This window comes from Toxorhynchites rutilus, chromosome 2 (genome assembly GCF_029784135.1).
Source record: "Toxorhynchites rutilus septentrionalis strain SRP chromosome 2, ASM2978413v1, whole genome shotgun sequence".
Taxonomy (NCBI): domain Eukaryota; kingdom Metazoa; phylum Arthropoda; class Insecta; order Diptera; family Culicidae; genus Toxorhynchites; species Toxorhynchites rutilus.
In genome coordinates, this window is record NC_073745.1 from 211,852,265 (window position 1) to 211,868,770 (window position 16,506).

Below are 16,506 nucleotides of genomic sequence, written 5' to 3' on the forward strand. Positions count from 1 at the left end.
TTCTGCTGTGTGCCGCTGAAGGATGCATCTAAGACTAATTTTTGGGTATTTATTTTTTTGGTCAGCATTTGTACGACGTCGCCCGCTGTGCAGTCGGTTCCCCAGACTTTAATTGCCAACATGCATGCAAAAAAATTCTCATAGACAGCTTCTTTCTATTCAGAGAATGTTTCTCTGCACGAAACCAAGGATTTCAGCTCATGTAATTTTTGTAATGCGAATTAAATTTCAAGTTCGTTTCTGTGAAAAAGTATTCTACGAAGAAATGTTTTGGGATGAATAATTTCTTTCCGTGTATGAAAACGAAACGAAACGAAAGCAATGAATACTGCGACATCGGGTGATATGTTTGTACATGATGTTCTTGAATTATAAACATCGTGTTTGTTTTCACATGTCTATGTTTGTGTATCATTGTACGTGTTGGGGATAGACACTCAACACTAGCGAGAATCATGTTCAAATTCAAACAAAAACATGGAATTTTCACATCGCGTGGACATGTGTAAGTGTTTTTCGGGAGACTGCTGCAGATGTTTTGTTTTTACTAGGTTCATTATAGCCATCAGGCACTACCGAACCTGTAAAAGCGAAAGTCATTGATGTTTAGACGATAAAATTCTGTTTTCAAATAAAACTTAAGAATAAGCTCACAATCGATATTTTAAAATGGTAGATAACGTAAATGGAATTCGGAAGAAAATAATGAACCCCCTGACAATGTTGAAAAAAATCGAAGATTTCAAGACAAATCTTTACCTATGGTAAGGCTATAATTTTTATCAATAAAAATATGGGATAGGAAATAGAAACAATTAGCGAAAAAAACTTAAGCGAAAAAAATAGAATTTCTTGATTTTTTTCTTCAAAACCAGAGGAATGTCCACGTGGACAACAGGGGGTGGGGTATAAGGAATGTCCACGCTTGTCCACGGAGAGAGAGGGGGGTGTCTAAAATCATGCTTTTTCTGTCCACGTGGTATGTGGACAGTATATTAAATATAATATTATTTTCAGACACAATTCTCGTTCAAGATTTTTCAACCTCTTGCAAATAACATGTTTCTCCGTTACTTGGAATGAATGTTTGATACAGTAAATATGATAGAATAAAGACAGATCCCTCCCCTCTTCTCTCCTTAGAGGGGGGAAGGAGTGTCCATTCACCATAAAAACGTTTCGCGTCCCCCAAAATCTTCACATGCCAAATTTGGCTCCATTTGCTTGATTAGTTATCGAGTTATGCAGAAATTTGTTTTTCATTTGTATGACAGCTCATCCTAAGAGAAGGGGAGGAGTGTCGAACCACCATAGAAACATTTGTTGCATTCTAAAACCTCCATGTGCCTAATTTGGCTTCATTTGCTTGATTAGTTCTCGAGTAATTTGTATGGCAGCCTCCCCTAAGAGAGGGGGGAGGAGTATCTAACCACCGTAAAAACATTTATTGTACCCTAAAAGCTCCACATCCAAATTTGGTTCCATTTGCTTGAATAATTCTCGAGTAATGAAGAAATTTGTGTTTCATTTGTATGGCAGCGCCTCCTTAGAGAGGGGGGTGGAGAATCTAACCACCATAGAAACATTTATTGCACTCTAAAACCTCAATATGCCTAATTTGGTTTCATTTGCTTGATTAATTCTCGATTAATGCAGATATTTATGTTCATTTGTATGGCGCCCTCCTTTAAAAATGGGGGGGTTGGAGAGTCTGACCACCATAGAATGATTTATTGCACCCTAAAACCTCTAAACCTAAATTTCGTTTCATTTGCTTGATTAATTCCCGAGTAATGTAGAAATTTGAGTTTTATTTGTATTTGGTGTCATCTCGAAAAAAAATTTTTGACCGAAAATCGAGCTTTTGGGAGGGCATAAATTTATCTACCATTTATCTACTATTTCATCTAAATATGAGATGACCATTTTGAGAAAATCGACTTTTAGTTTTTGAAATCGATTTTTTCAATGTAGTATTTCAAAAAATATTTTTTCGGTATTATTTTCTGAAAATTAATTTATTTTCCTAAAACTCTTCCATAGATCACTTTTTTGTAGGACTTACCATTTTCGAGTGAAACAATTATCAAAATTATTGTAGGACCCGGAATGTTCACTGGATCCGCAGACAAAACTGATCCCAAGTCTACTGAATAAAAAAAATCTATCTAATTACAAAATCTTATCAAGCCCAGAAATTTTGCAAAACTCCCGGTCGTCCACGTACGATCACCACAAAGAAACTATCCACTTCGAAGCGAGAGAATGTTTCACCCTCTGATGGCAGACATGATAGAATGGATTATTCAAACTGTTAACGATGATGAGAACTGATGAAACACGGGAGAAATTTAAGTATTTATGAATATAAATTCTACGTGCTCACGCTAAGGAAACGTCAAATCACAAACGATAATGAGTAGTGTTGTAAGATTTCTGCCGATTATGTTATAAGTAGTTCTCATGTGAAATGATAGTGAAACCAAGAGATTACTCTAAAGAAGCAATTGTGATATTAATTTGATAGTTATATCATCAGTGCATTAAGCATTTCAAGATATTAGAACAAATTGTCCCAAATATGATTCACGGTATTTACGGTACTTTTTCGCTAACTTCATTTAGTTTGAATAGTCATTTAATTCAGCCACTTCATTCATTCTCGGTCTGTCAGACTTATGCGCGAGTATAGGAAGGTTAAACAAGGAAAAAGGGAAGCTCTGACCCATCATACTGCCAGATGTTCCTCTTTTCCCCTCTCTGACTACAGGGAAACTTCGATATAATGTACCCTCGATATAACGTACCCTCGATATAATGTCACTCGATATAACGTACATTTTACCTCGATATAACGTACACATTATCGAAGTCAAAAAAATTTTTAATATTTTTTTCTGAAAGAACAATAAATTATCTGTATTTTGATACTGAAGCTTGTGTTGTAACTTTAACCAATCCCGAAATGCAACTGTTTTGTGATTCCGGATTCTAAATGAATCAAACTTCAATCAACCGAACGAAGGGAAACATCATGAGAAATGTTGGCTTCGTCTTCTTATTGATTTTATACATCAACTTTACTCAAACAACAACACAATAAAGTAATATAAGCTACGTTTCAGAGTTCTTTATTATGCTTCGATGTAACGTACAATTCGATACAACGTACAATTTTGAAAGTAAAATGTACGTTATATCGAAGTTACCCTGTACCATGTTTTTTAATAAACGGCACCAGAGGCACTTTCTGTTCCATCAATAAATATAATATTTCAGGGTCGTATTTAGGATATGTAATCAGATTTCGACAATAATGAAGCCAAATTTCGGAGGAAATGGCCGAAAACAAAGTAAGCCCCATTGTTAGCTTTCCACTATCTTCGATAACTTGATATATTTGGAAAAATAGCAAACCGAACGGAGGAGTTTAAAATTTAAATTTTTCGATATAAACCACATTAACGCGGTAAGCCCCGAAATGATTTTGGTGAAATTTTCAGTCAACCCGCTTCAAGAGCATTCACACAACGTTAGTATCGGTCCCAGCTCGCAAAGATATTTATTGTATACTAAGAAATTAGACAGAAATTCGAATAGAAAGATGTTACGTTTTGTAACACATCCGAAAACAAAGCCATGTACTTTTTTATTTTCAAATTTTGTAACTGTCAGTCACGGTAATCAATGTTCTCCAACAAAGACTTCAGTGTCGGTTTCTAAAGACCGACGCGGGGCTGAACGTGTCAAGAAGTACTATTATTCATAAAATTAGTTTTTAGACGATATTGAACGATGTATCGAAAATTAATAAAATATGTTTCAGAAAGACGATGAAACCATTTGCAACGATACATGTGTAACAATCAATGTGTCAATTCAACCATCATCTCACAATCTAGATCGCTGATTATCCCACGTATTGGCTGTTCCACTAATTCAATCATCATTAGCATAACCGTTTCCGTTATCACAAAGTTATGCAAATAGTCTATCAAATAATTAAGCCGCCTTCGCAAAACTCTAACACATACCGTTCGCCATAAAGAACGCACAATGAATTTCGAATGAACTGTTTTGCACACATAAATGCTCCCAAACCCCGGCTATGCTTCGATGAAATCACAACTCATTTCCGAAGGACGAAAACAGTTGACGTCTCTCTTATTCACTTCCACGGAAGCACCAATTTAGTCCAAATGCAATCAACAAAGTGTAATCAATTTACCTTGAAACCCCCATCTGTTATCCGTTTTTCCTGGGAGGTCAGCCGCAAAAGTTAGATTGCCTACTTATTTCTGAGGAGCACTTTAGCGGCCCGTTTCATTGCCGGCTGCCACTGCTAGGCGGTAAAGCTCATCTGTCGAGGCGACCTGATTTTAATGTGTTTTAAAACATCCACAAACATTTCCCCACGTTGTTGACTCGTAGTTTGATTTTTCGCACTTTTTTCTCGCTCTCGTTTTATTACCATTCACACACTGCAATCAACACTTTCCCGCACTTCAATCTGTAACCGCCGTGTAATTTATTTCACTTCCATCTCACCCACGACGCGACCGCACTTTCAGAGCGACATCGTCACGTCCAATTGGTCCGCAACACGTTGACTGGCGGCTGCCTCTTGTTTACTTTCAATACACTCGAACAGCTTACGGTTGTTTTGTTTCTGTTTCTGCAGTCGAGACTGACTTAACCATCGAGCGGAATCAACCGAAACGCGTGCTCCAACGAAAACAGCGGGAAATCTGCGGACCAGTCTGAATACTCTATTTGATTCTCTTTATTTTAACCGCGCCGCAAGGTTTGGGGATTTTTTTTCCTTGTTTGAATTATGTCGGGTGACATTTATTAAATTTGATCTCACATTTCAGAGTCACATTTTCTCCTTCCCTTCCACTCCCCACTGCTGGAAGATAAACTTTCCGAGTTGATGTTCAATATTTCGAACAACAAACCCAAAACGGGAAATTGCAAACAGCTGGAGCCTATTCCGGAATGCTTCCGCACGCTGTAGACGTCGCTGGTAGACTGACTGACTGGCGTGACTTGCTGGGAGATATCCTTTCAGCGAGACACCGGCTCGATTGCACAAAGAACGTGAAGAAAGGCACCGACGGAAAGCATTACACACCGGCTTTGTTTATCACCGGAAACGGAGCTTTGCGGGTGGTTGGGGCGGAACGGCGGATAACCGGGAACGAGCAGTCCCCCACCGAAATCCCGACCACAATGAAGAAGAATGAACAATGTTCGCTCTGTTTCAGCCATAACTTAGGCGAGGATATGAATGGGTGTAAATAACGGAATGCAACAATGAACCGAAGGGAACGATCGGGCACCGGGTGCAGGACATGCGCACAATCAGTTTTCGGCTCGGGTGGTGTTCATTCCAGGGTTGAATGCGATGTCTAGGTTATAAATGGTTTGGTTAAAACGTTGTCACAATTTCCATATGTAAGGATTAATGGGTAATTGTTTCCCCAATTCCAACTTCTCAAATAATTACAGATGTACTTCAATCATCCCATTCTACTCCGACACTAAATGCACCATTGCAACGCTTCAATCTGACCACTGAACTCACACTTATTCTCTGTCCTGCCTCAACATGCATGCCGGAAAACGGCACAAACGGTTAGTTCGTGAAAGTTTTTGTTTTGATTCTGCCACCTCTGCCACCTTGGAACAAAACAAATGGATGCAACATGCTGTTGAACATCACTTAGCTCGCTTCTGCCAGAGCTGTCTCACCGCAGTTGAAACGAGTTCCTAAGATAAATGATAGTCCGAGAACGTGTGCGGGTGGATGCTGAAAGACAGTACAAGTACTGCATTGTCAGCGCTTTCTTGTTCGCTCGAGCGCTTTCTTTGTCGTAAACTATGTTCTAGCATGAGCTTTCGTGGGTTACTTTCGAACATCGCAATATGATGGTCCCCTTCATAACAAACTCTGTCTTTCATTCTCCTTTTTTTCAGCTAGTTATTGTGCAGTTATAGAAAATTCATACATGAAGACTGTCTACGAACTTTTTGCACCACACAAAACACACATACAAACGTGAATTAGTGAAAAGAAAAGATCCGGGGCACAGACAGGACTTTGATGTCGGAACCAAAACTTATCTTTAGTAAAGACTCATCTCTAGTTAAAGCCTACGATGTAATTTTAAAGTAAATAACCCTTTTTTGCTGCGAACGGACTTTGATGGTTTGTATAACAATTAAATTGAATTACTGGGATTCGCTTCTAATTGGACATCTAGCTTATTCGACAGAGCTGTATTGCGACACAAATAATTGGACATTTAATCCTCTGATTGGACGTTTTTGTAAACATCATTTGTACAATTTTCCACAACACGATACATTTTTAGGAGTGTTTTCAAACAATTTAACAAGATTATTACAATAACAAGATCAACCATTTAACAAGATTATTATTTTTCACACTTTTCTAATTGTTATATTTTCAATAGTTTTCCTGTTTCAACTTGTTTTCCACTTTGTGTTGTCTCTGTTGTTATGTCCAGTTACAGGTCACAATCGTCTCTGATGCGACACTGAATGGCGCCTCGGTATGTCCAATTACAGGCGAATCACTGTATCTCTATTGCACTATTGCTTATTATTCTGCTCATTCCCAGTTCCTATTGTGCTAATCGTCATTGAATTAGAAAGAGCTATTGATTCAGCTAACTAAATATCACTCCCAACGCATATCGTTTAATTGAAGAGCGAAGAGTCCTAAAATTTACATGTTTACCGATTCGTGCCATAAATTTCACAATTTACTTACTCTTATCATAGTGAATTATAGTAAAAGCAACTAAAACTGTCCCTTTTGAATTCTCCAATAATTAAAACGTAACAATATGGAAATTGCTACAGGTCGACATAGAAAGAGGAACAAAATTAATGAAATGTGAAAATAATGAAAATGCAAGTAATCGGTGAGATGAATATATAAACATCAATACTTACCCCCTTATCATCCATACCCACTTGTGATGGCCTGCTGTAAAAAGGAAAAAAAAACCTCTGTGAAGTTAACAAAAACGCTCAAATAACACTCATCAACTGGTCAGCGAGTTTCCGACCGGAAAATGAAGAAAAGAGGAGATGAAGGTGAGAGATAAGAAAACAACTAACTAGTCACCTGCATCCTAGTAGCTCCTATTCGCATCAATGTCCGAAATATGATTCAGATCGGTATATTGGGATGGGTTGGCTTTTTGAACATAGAATGAACGCATAAAAAAGATATGTGTACAATACTACATGGAATATTTTACGAACAAATATATCGAGAAGAAATTAAAAAAAAACAATTTCTGACTGTTTTTCAAAGATTTAATGGATTAACACAATTTTTTTCCAACTAATTCAACAGCAAATCCAATTAACTTTATCAACCAGCTTTCATTTGGTTCCTAGATCGCTCTTGCAGGACCTATCAATACAGAGATATTGTTATTAGAATGGAAATTTCATGAAAAATCGACTGGCCATTGGCAGCAATATCTCAGATTACAGTGAAACGTTATTGATGTAAATACATTGGGCGTTTAATCAACTTTGCATACTTGAAATAATCGAAAAAAAGATTAGACTACATTTTGAGAAGGCCAAAGTTTTATTATTATTTTTTACAAAAACTGAGAACTCAAAAACTATAATACCTACAAAATTTAATTTAAATAATGAAATGTGGAAAATCATATAAATTTTCATAAAAAATTTTGTTTTGTTTTGAAAAAATAACACTGAAAAAAAATTATTTAAAAAATTGAAATTATTTTTCTCAAAAACTTATTTTTCGAAAAAAATATGCTTATTATTATACTTATTATATAATCATTATAAAAATTTAAGCCAATGAGCTAGTTTTTTTTTTATTTAAAAATATTTATCTTGCAAATAAAATGGATTTTATTTTCGTAATTTTTAATTGTAGTCGGAAAACTCTGAAGAAAAATGAGAAAATCCGGAAAATTGATTTCTCATATGTTTTGAAAGTACATCGTGATAGGCGTTGTCAGTCCATTCGATGTATGCGCTAACAGAACAGGGTTACCATAATAAAATCTATGTTTTTGGTCTCAAAAAATCTTTTTATCTGTGTTTTTTCTCAGAAAATATGTATCGAAATCTGTATCAACCTTTTGAAACTATTTTTAAAACATAAACATAATAACCTTGTAAGACATAAACATAAGAACATACTTATCAGAAGTTTACATAAAAATAAAGGAACTTTGTTCATCTTTCATTATCTGACAAAGTTAAACATCATTGCTTTATCATGTAAAAAATTGCGACCAGCGCACATGTCGAAATTTAATTCGACCGCAAAGGGATTTATATGTTCGATATTGGATCATAATCTTAGGTTAAGTATCATTGGCATAGTTATTATGAATTTGACGATGTTTCTGGAACCCACCTCAAAATTTGTATTCAGTGTACTCTATTGGGAAAAATATAAACAGTGTTATAAAGCTAGCCGATGACACAGACTTCTGCATATTTTCGCCTTTTTTCCCTGTTGGGTGTGAACCACTGCGTCCATTATTTTGAGCTATTGTGGTATACCCCTTTTTTATAATACACTTCAAGCTTATCTACTACTTATTGATGAAGGAGTAGACTGAAAGCTATAGCGAAATAGGTGCCAATCAGGAATAATCTGTTTGATAAAATTTATAATCCTGATCGGCGACGCAGACCAAATTTCCTTGGGCTCCAGAATAGCCTTATCAAGGTGTTGAAGTCCGCGTCTAGTTAGAGCTCCGCAGTTACAGAGCAAATGTTCCGAGGTTTCGCTTTCGGCATTACAATAGCGACAAATATCACCTTGTGCTAAACCTACGTTTTTATGATGGTATTTACTCGGACAGTGTCCTGTTACAAGACTAGTGAATGTACTGAGGTCTCTCTTACTAAGGCTTGGCAGCTGTTGAGTAATTTTAATACTCGGCGTAATAAATTTTTTCGCCTGTTTAAGTTTTGCAGCTATCCAATTGACTGTCACTTCCCGGTCTTTCCATTTATTCACCTCACTATTCAACACACAGTCAGAAAGACCACAGAATGGTTCTGGACTAGTGAATGGTGAGTTTGAGCCGTTCCTGGCAAGTTCATCTGCTCGCTCGTTGCCCTGTATACCGCAATGGCCAGGAATCCAGTACAATTGTACCGAACTTATCTGACTTAATTGCCGTAAAAGGGAAATGCATTCAATTTTCGAAGAGCATTCAAAAGCATTGAGAGTTTTAAGTGCCGCTTGACTGTCTGAGAATATGCAGTACTAGCATGACTATATTTTCTTTTGAGGCAGACATTTAAACATTCTATTATTGCAGTTATTTCTGCCTGAAAAACTGTTGGCCAGTTTCCCATAGCCACAGAGGTTTTTACTATGGGACCATACACTCCGGCACCTGTTCTGATTCCCATTTTCGACCCATCAGTGTAGAACATGATAGAACCTTTTCGCCTTAGTTTGAACATGAGAAAGCAGTACTACACTCTACATATGAATGCCAAAATGACTCTCATTCAGACTGATTCGAATGCTATATGAATTAAGATGGTGAGTTGGGAGAAAATATGTTTGAGGTCAAGCCATAACTAATATTGTATCGTTATTTTGAAAAATCTGTAAATCTGTATGAAAACCAAAAAAATCTGTAATCTATATCTAAAGATTCTTGGTTTCAAAAAGTCTAAAAAATCTGTATAAATACAGATTATTCTGTAGATATGGTAACCCTGTAACAGAATAGATCATTATTCGAAAATGGAAATGAATTTTCAAGTGAATAACGCACTCCTATATCTTCTATCTATATAAATAATATTTAGTTAGTCCAATTGGATCTCGCGTTTGCGGAATTAAGATTTGTGTTCCGTTGGTGTGAAGCGAAAACGGTAATGAATTCTCAGGAGGAAAAACACGCTTTGAAACTCATGAATGAAAATATATTTTTCTGTGCCAAACATGTATTCCACGTAACGGAAAAACATTTTTTTTCAAGTGAATCAAGAATGTTGAGGGAAAATTTTGTCTTGAAATAAATTTACAGGAAAACCTTTTTTTGTGCGGTCTTAGTTGTGCGAATTTTTTTTGTGCGATTTTCTGTTCTTGTGTTCAAAGTTATCGTCCTTTTTTTTTAGTGCTTTATATGCATTTCAGTGCGAAAAAAGCATATTTGCGTCTATATCATCCACTTCTCAAATCATTCCCATCGTTCCATCAAATGCTCTAAGTTGCGCATGACATGATTCCTGATAACAACAAGTTTCGACATGCAACTAAAAGCACAACACAGCCACGCACAACGCAAACTGTCCCATCGCAAAGCAGGGAACCAAATGGAAATCGAACGGTGAACGGCATGGTTTTGAGTTAATTTCTTGGGGAAACTTTTTTATGTGGTCCCTATTTGTCAAAGTTTTGTCCAAATTGTGTACCGAACACGATTTTTTAAGCTACTGGTGAAGCTTTGTACGATTTTTTGACGTAGGACTACGTCTTTCATTTCTATACCGGGGTGTAAAATCAAAGTTTTGAAAACGAAAGCGTTACGCCGGAGACCGAGATTTTGAGTGTTAATAGCTCTTCAACAACTGAACGAAATGGTATGATAAACACTTCATTCGAAAGATAAAATGTCTACGCGTTATATACTTGTTACTTTTTGATCCAAAAACTTGTTTCAATAGTCTTAAATTTGCTTTCAAAACAGGCTATTGAAATCACCAATCGGTATATAAGCGAGCGCCGCTCGGAAATCCACTCAGTTCTAATTGAACAGCGATTGGAGCATGTTGTCGCTGTTGTGGTGAAGCTCTTCATTTATAATAAGCGCGGATGAACGGTGTCACCAAGAGCCTGTTTGTGCACCTTAGGCCAGAAGAGAATCCATCAGAAGGAGAGTGATGCCACAAACGGTTCCCCGGGAAGATCTCGAAGCAGCAGCTACACACACACACACACACACACATACACGCGCGGAATTCTTTCCGTTTGGATGCCATTCAGCATCGAGAAAGATCCGGAAAATAATCTGCCAGTTCCTCTAGGAATTTAAAAATACATTCATGTGAAAGAGTTTATTTGAATGTTTTCTATCCATGTAACACTGTGACCAAATATGTTTCAATCAAGTGCTATTAACAGGTGGTTATCGAGTTAGCATAAACCACTGGTGGGCTTCCAGTATCGAGGAAAATGTGGAAATATCCAATCGTTACTGAAAATAATCTGCCAGTTCCTCTGGGAATTTAAAATTACATTCATGTGAAAGAGTTTATTTTAATGTTTTCTATCCATGTAACACTGTGACCAAATACATTTGGTTTTATGATGTTTCAATCAAGCGCAATTAACAGAATAGCTTCTGAAGATTATTCTTCCCCATCAGTAGGATATTTCCGTATCCAATATTGGATGCATAAAACCTTGTGCCTCCAACGTAACGCTCTCGTTTTCGAAGTTCTCCAAATAGACAAATGATATCTAAATCAACGATAGTCCTACGTCACCCTTGCGGTTATACCATAGATATAACCCACTTCCTGTTTTTTTTGCGGTCTATCCCCCACAAAAAAAATTAGTGGGTTATATCTATGATATAACCGCAAGGTTGACGTGGGACTACCTCAGCTTAGCAACCATTTGTTTGTATTGATTAAATTTTTGATGGAATGAAACAATTCCCGAATTAAATTGAATGCAATATATTTGCTTCGCGAGTAAAAAGATTGTATAATACCACGTAAGGTCAATTCATGCATTGTGGTAGATAATGTTATTCGTTACAATTAAATTTAATGACAGTCCTTTCACGTTTGGTAGATGCCTAGGACAAAATATGTGAACGGAAGAATTATCAAACGATTATTCTATTTTACGTTTCCTTCTGAAGTTTGCATCTCTCAAGTGTACGTACTTCTCGAACCGCGAATTTGCTTGATTTTTTATGAACTTCAGGCACTCAGTTTCGATTTAGACATGTACGTCGAACGCATATTGCTTAAGCAAAAGGCGTTATCGCAGCATATGGTTAACATTTTGCCTAATCATCAAATGGTATGCGTAGAAATTCAGTGAGCACAAGATATGAAGACATATCCTTAACTGCAATAATGGATAACCGAGCCAAAGCGCTGTGTTCGTACCCGCTTTTGTAATTCGTGTTAGGAAAACACTTTTCGGAGCGCAAAAGAAATACGGGTGCAGAAGTACCCCCGGCTTGCATGAATCAATAACTTCAACTTCTACTTTTTATACTATAGAGGCTTGAAAGTTGATTCGTCTGTAGTGTCTGTATGATTTCCCAGGTTCCTAAGTTTGGGAGACCGTGTTGAGGAAACATATTCTAGTTTGCACAAAAGCAAGCGAGTACAAAAGTACTTGAAGTTTGCACTTATTTGCAGAGCCGATTTTCCCAGACATCTTCGTTTTGAAGTCTGTGTTATGCAAATACATTTTAGTCGGAACGAAAATGCCCCCTACTTGCATGAATTTTCAATGCCAATTTCCTCAGACACCTCGGTTCTGAAGACTGTGTTGGAGAAACACATTTCAGTCGGAACAAAAATGCCCCAGACTTACATGTATTTGGAATACCAATTTCCTCACGCTCCTTGGATTTAAAGTCTGTGTTAGGGAAACACATTTCAGTCGGAACAAAAATACCCCCGACTTTCATGTATTTGCAATGCCGATTTCCCCACGCTCCATGGATTTGAAGTCTGTGTTAGGGATGTGTTGAAAAACTGTAGATCGGACCAATCAAAATGAGGCAGTTAGGGCATTTAGATAACGCTTAACATTTTACAGTTATTCAATTGTTTATCTAATGAGAAATAATATGTTATTGATTGCAATAGAAGCGTAGAAATATTCCTTATCAATTGATGGAAACATCTTTCCGATCCAGTAAGAAATGTTCGAGTTATAAGCATTCGAAATCTTTCATTTTTTTCTGCATGTTCTGTGTTTAGGTTTTCATTTTACCCCCCATATACCCCGGTTAAACATATTCCCACGTCAAAAAAGGTTTGCCTGAATATTACAATCACGAGTTTTGGTAGAAGTCCCAGAAAATATATAGTAAAACGGAATTTTGAATGAACAATTAAAAAATCAATCAATGAAGACTTCTGCAACTGAATCTGCGAACGTTCGCTTAGTAAGAAAGCGTGAATATTCGAAAGAATTCATACCTAAAAACCATGGCAAAGTTTGTATCTTTGGTTCGTGGAAAATACATTCATTGCGATCGAATGGAAGAGGAAATATAATTTACAACGCACATAAGTATGTTGAATTTATGTGATGAGAATCATTTAGTGCAGTTTAGTCTCATTGTTCTATTGTTTTAATAAATAGAAGTTAACGATAACCAATGCCAATGAAAATTTTTAATATTTCAAATTGTCAAGCCAAAATAATGTTAGATAATACATACCATCGTACGAATCATGACGGTTACCCATAGAGAAAAAAACCAAACGTACAGTTCGTACAGTCCATCGTACAGTTCTCACTCGTTCTCCTAGTCGGTTTTGCTGCGTTAAGTGCACATTTTTGATCATGGTGACAATAGATTGGACAAATTGCAATAACTTCATCGAGCCCAACCATATCGCTATGGTGCAGTGCACTTCGGAAACATGAAAGCGTTATATTTTCGATGGATCCGAAAACCCATCTTTATTGATGATAGTTCCGAATAATGCAGTCGATGTACACCATATACTGATATTAGCTTCTGTTATATGATACGGAAGGGAACCAAATTTCGAATCAAATGGTGAAATGATCAATTCAATGATTGATAATTATGCTTTGTATGTAGCAATCCAATAACTATTAACGGTAAGGTAACACTTGAATCTACATGAATAATTACACTTAATTGGGGTGTCTGAAGGATCTGACCAAAAACACATGTTTAACTACTGATTAATTATCGGCTCATAATTTTTATCATTGAATAATTTGCCACCTTTAATAGAGTACAGCTGATTTATATAAATATTTTCGGAAAATAATTGCCTCCGGCTATAATATGCGCGATAATTACTACCCCAGTGGCGAGGGACAGTAGAGCCATAATGAATTAGTGTCATTTTTAATTTATCCCGCGTAGATTGAATCTTTCCCCGGTGGCTCCCATCAAGGACGGTATCGTCAGAGAAGGATAATCAACAAAGACTGACCCCGGAAGTTGCAAAAGGTGTCACAGTGCGAAAAGCAGATCAAGGACGATTCAAGAAGGAAGCCGCAAAGCGTAACATTGCTTGTGTGGAGTGTCGAACAGCATCGGTGGAAGATGGTTAGGGATTGCATTATCCTCACTTTGTCCTCATTTCCCGCCCTCTCTGGATGGTTTGTATTTGTGTAAATATTCAATTTCGAACTGGATGACCAAAAAAGCAACAGTGTCGGAATTCGAATCGAGTCGAGTGGGAAAGCTTTTGACATGTTATTCCCATCGCACCTTGTCGTGCGACCTTAATCCTTAATCCGAATGATATGGGGGGGGGGGGGGGTTTCTTCCAATGCTGTATATCAAACATCCTTTTAATAACCATGCTGTTGTCCGTTGTGTGGCTTAATGTATTTGCAGAAACTTGTTGAAATGGTTTCTTTGAATGGATGTATGAATTCGTGTCGGTTCAACGCATTCTGGCTGTACATGGCATACCGCAGCCTGAAAATGTCCGATCTTGTCTTTCTATTTGCGATGTGAGATGAAATACAATTGAAACAACCTACGAGTGATTTCATTGTGTATCCTGTCGCAACATTCCATAATAAATAAATGAATAATAATATCATTGTACTCGCGCAATTCAGATTTACCCCTATAAATCACTTTTGATATTCCTAATTAGACCGGATATGTGTTCAATATATTTTCAAGATAGAATGGTTACTCACGTTTTTTTTGGAGTAGGACTTTGTCTATATTTGAGAGTGACATTTCAGAAACTATGTTACTTTCTTATGAAGTAATGTTAATATAAATAACTCTTTTTACTGCGCTCAGATTTTGATGCCTATTAATGATTTTCATACCAATCTAGCCGGATTTATATCACGAAACCCCAGTATCATTACGAACAATGAAACTGTTCCCATTTCATTCGTTCTTATAGGCATCAATTACGATTTCTGTTGTAGTATCACTCCGGTCAGCGAGCAATCAAAAACCTATGTCCAGAAACATATCGGATAGACTATGAAATACTACAGATCGCGTTCTTCATAGGGAATGAACTGAAGTGCACTCCCGCGCGGAGAAGTATAAGTTGATGGTTCCACCTAGGAGCCATGTAAATGCCGTCCAAGAGATACTGAACCAGCATGGTTTCAAAATGTGCTCTCGTTTGTGTGGCCTCCCTGACATGGGTGCCGAAGCACAGTGTGGAAAAAATTACGTCAAAATGCGAACTGATCGTAAGCCGCGACCCAATCTGCGTCCTGCAAAGAGTCATCCATTAGCGACATGATAGTTTTTGTGTCTTCGTGTGAATGGAACCTTACAATATTTTAGTGATCTGCCAATGTCAAAAAGTTAGTTAAAAATACACATTTTCATCATAATGAGGTACACGATCGAGCAACGCTTAATAATAATAAAAAAAATGATAGGAGGTTGTGTCTAAGATACGACCGCATTGTTGACGTAGAATTACGCTGTTATTCTATATAAGTCGCTTATTTATATCTTCGGATATTATTCTATAATGCTGTGAAATTTTAGAAACAACTGCTTAGATGAATAATCTTTAAAATGGTTTTTTCATTGTTGAATTTGTTGACGATAATTGATTGATGATTCATTCTTGCCCTCGCAAAACAATACACTAGCTGATCGTAAGTCGCAATTTATTTCATGTCAATGCAATGAAAATTTACCTCGAACGCTTTTCTTTTTTGCCTTTTTCGCAATTGACATAGACGCGGCTAGAGTCGATTATATACATGTTGCACCAGCACCAGCAGGAACAGGACTTGTCAAGAATCGGTGCAGCCGAGAGTTGGAGAACTGCAGCCATGGATCGGGATTATTGGCGAAAAATTGTGAAGAAGATCTAATCTCTCAATGGGATGTAGTATCATTATAAATAAAAAACCAGCACCATTATTCCACATCTCATAACTACATCAATATATCTTTGGCACCGCATGGAAACAACAACAATGACAACACTTGCAAGTATCAAATATCATGCTACATGTTGTTTAGTATTTCCTTACAGGAATCGCACCTCTAGGCATCGTTCGTACAACGTAAACCAAGCGCCAAACAAGCGTTCGCCATAGCATACATACAGAGCCATACATTGATGGCTTGAAACTACTAGGAATATAAAACACTTCTCATCATTTTGCGCTATTCTCAAAAGAAACGCTTCTGTTAATATTACTGACCTCGAAAAAAAGTTGTATTTCTTTCTCATGCTCGAGAGAAGCGCAGCTAT

The 16,506-nt window shown here is 37.0% G+C and overlaps 1 protein-coding gene across 3 annotated transcripts in view; it reads right to left on the bottom strand.

Annotated features, from left to right (window-relative positions):
• Nucleotides 1-5,158, bottom strand: part of LOC129765381 (uncharacterized) — a 287,550-nt gene extending 282,392 nt beyond the window's left edge. For 2 of the 3 annotated variants that reach the window (XM_055765643.1, XM_055765642.1), the window contains exon 1: nucleotides 4,229-5,157. The gene's annotated coding sequence lies outside the window, so the exon portion shown is untranslated. Of the gene's footprint in view, nucleotides 1-4,228 lie in introns of all 3 variants that reach the window. The other variant, XM_055765641.1, reaches the window with a different exon arrangement.
• Nucleotides 5,159-16,506: the final 11,348 nt, after the last annotated feature.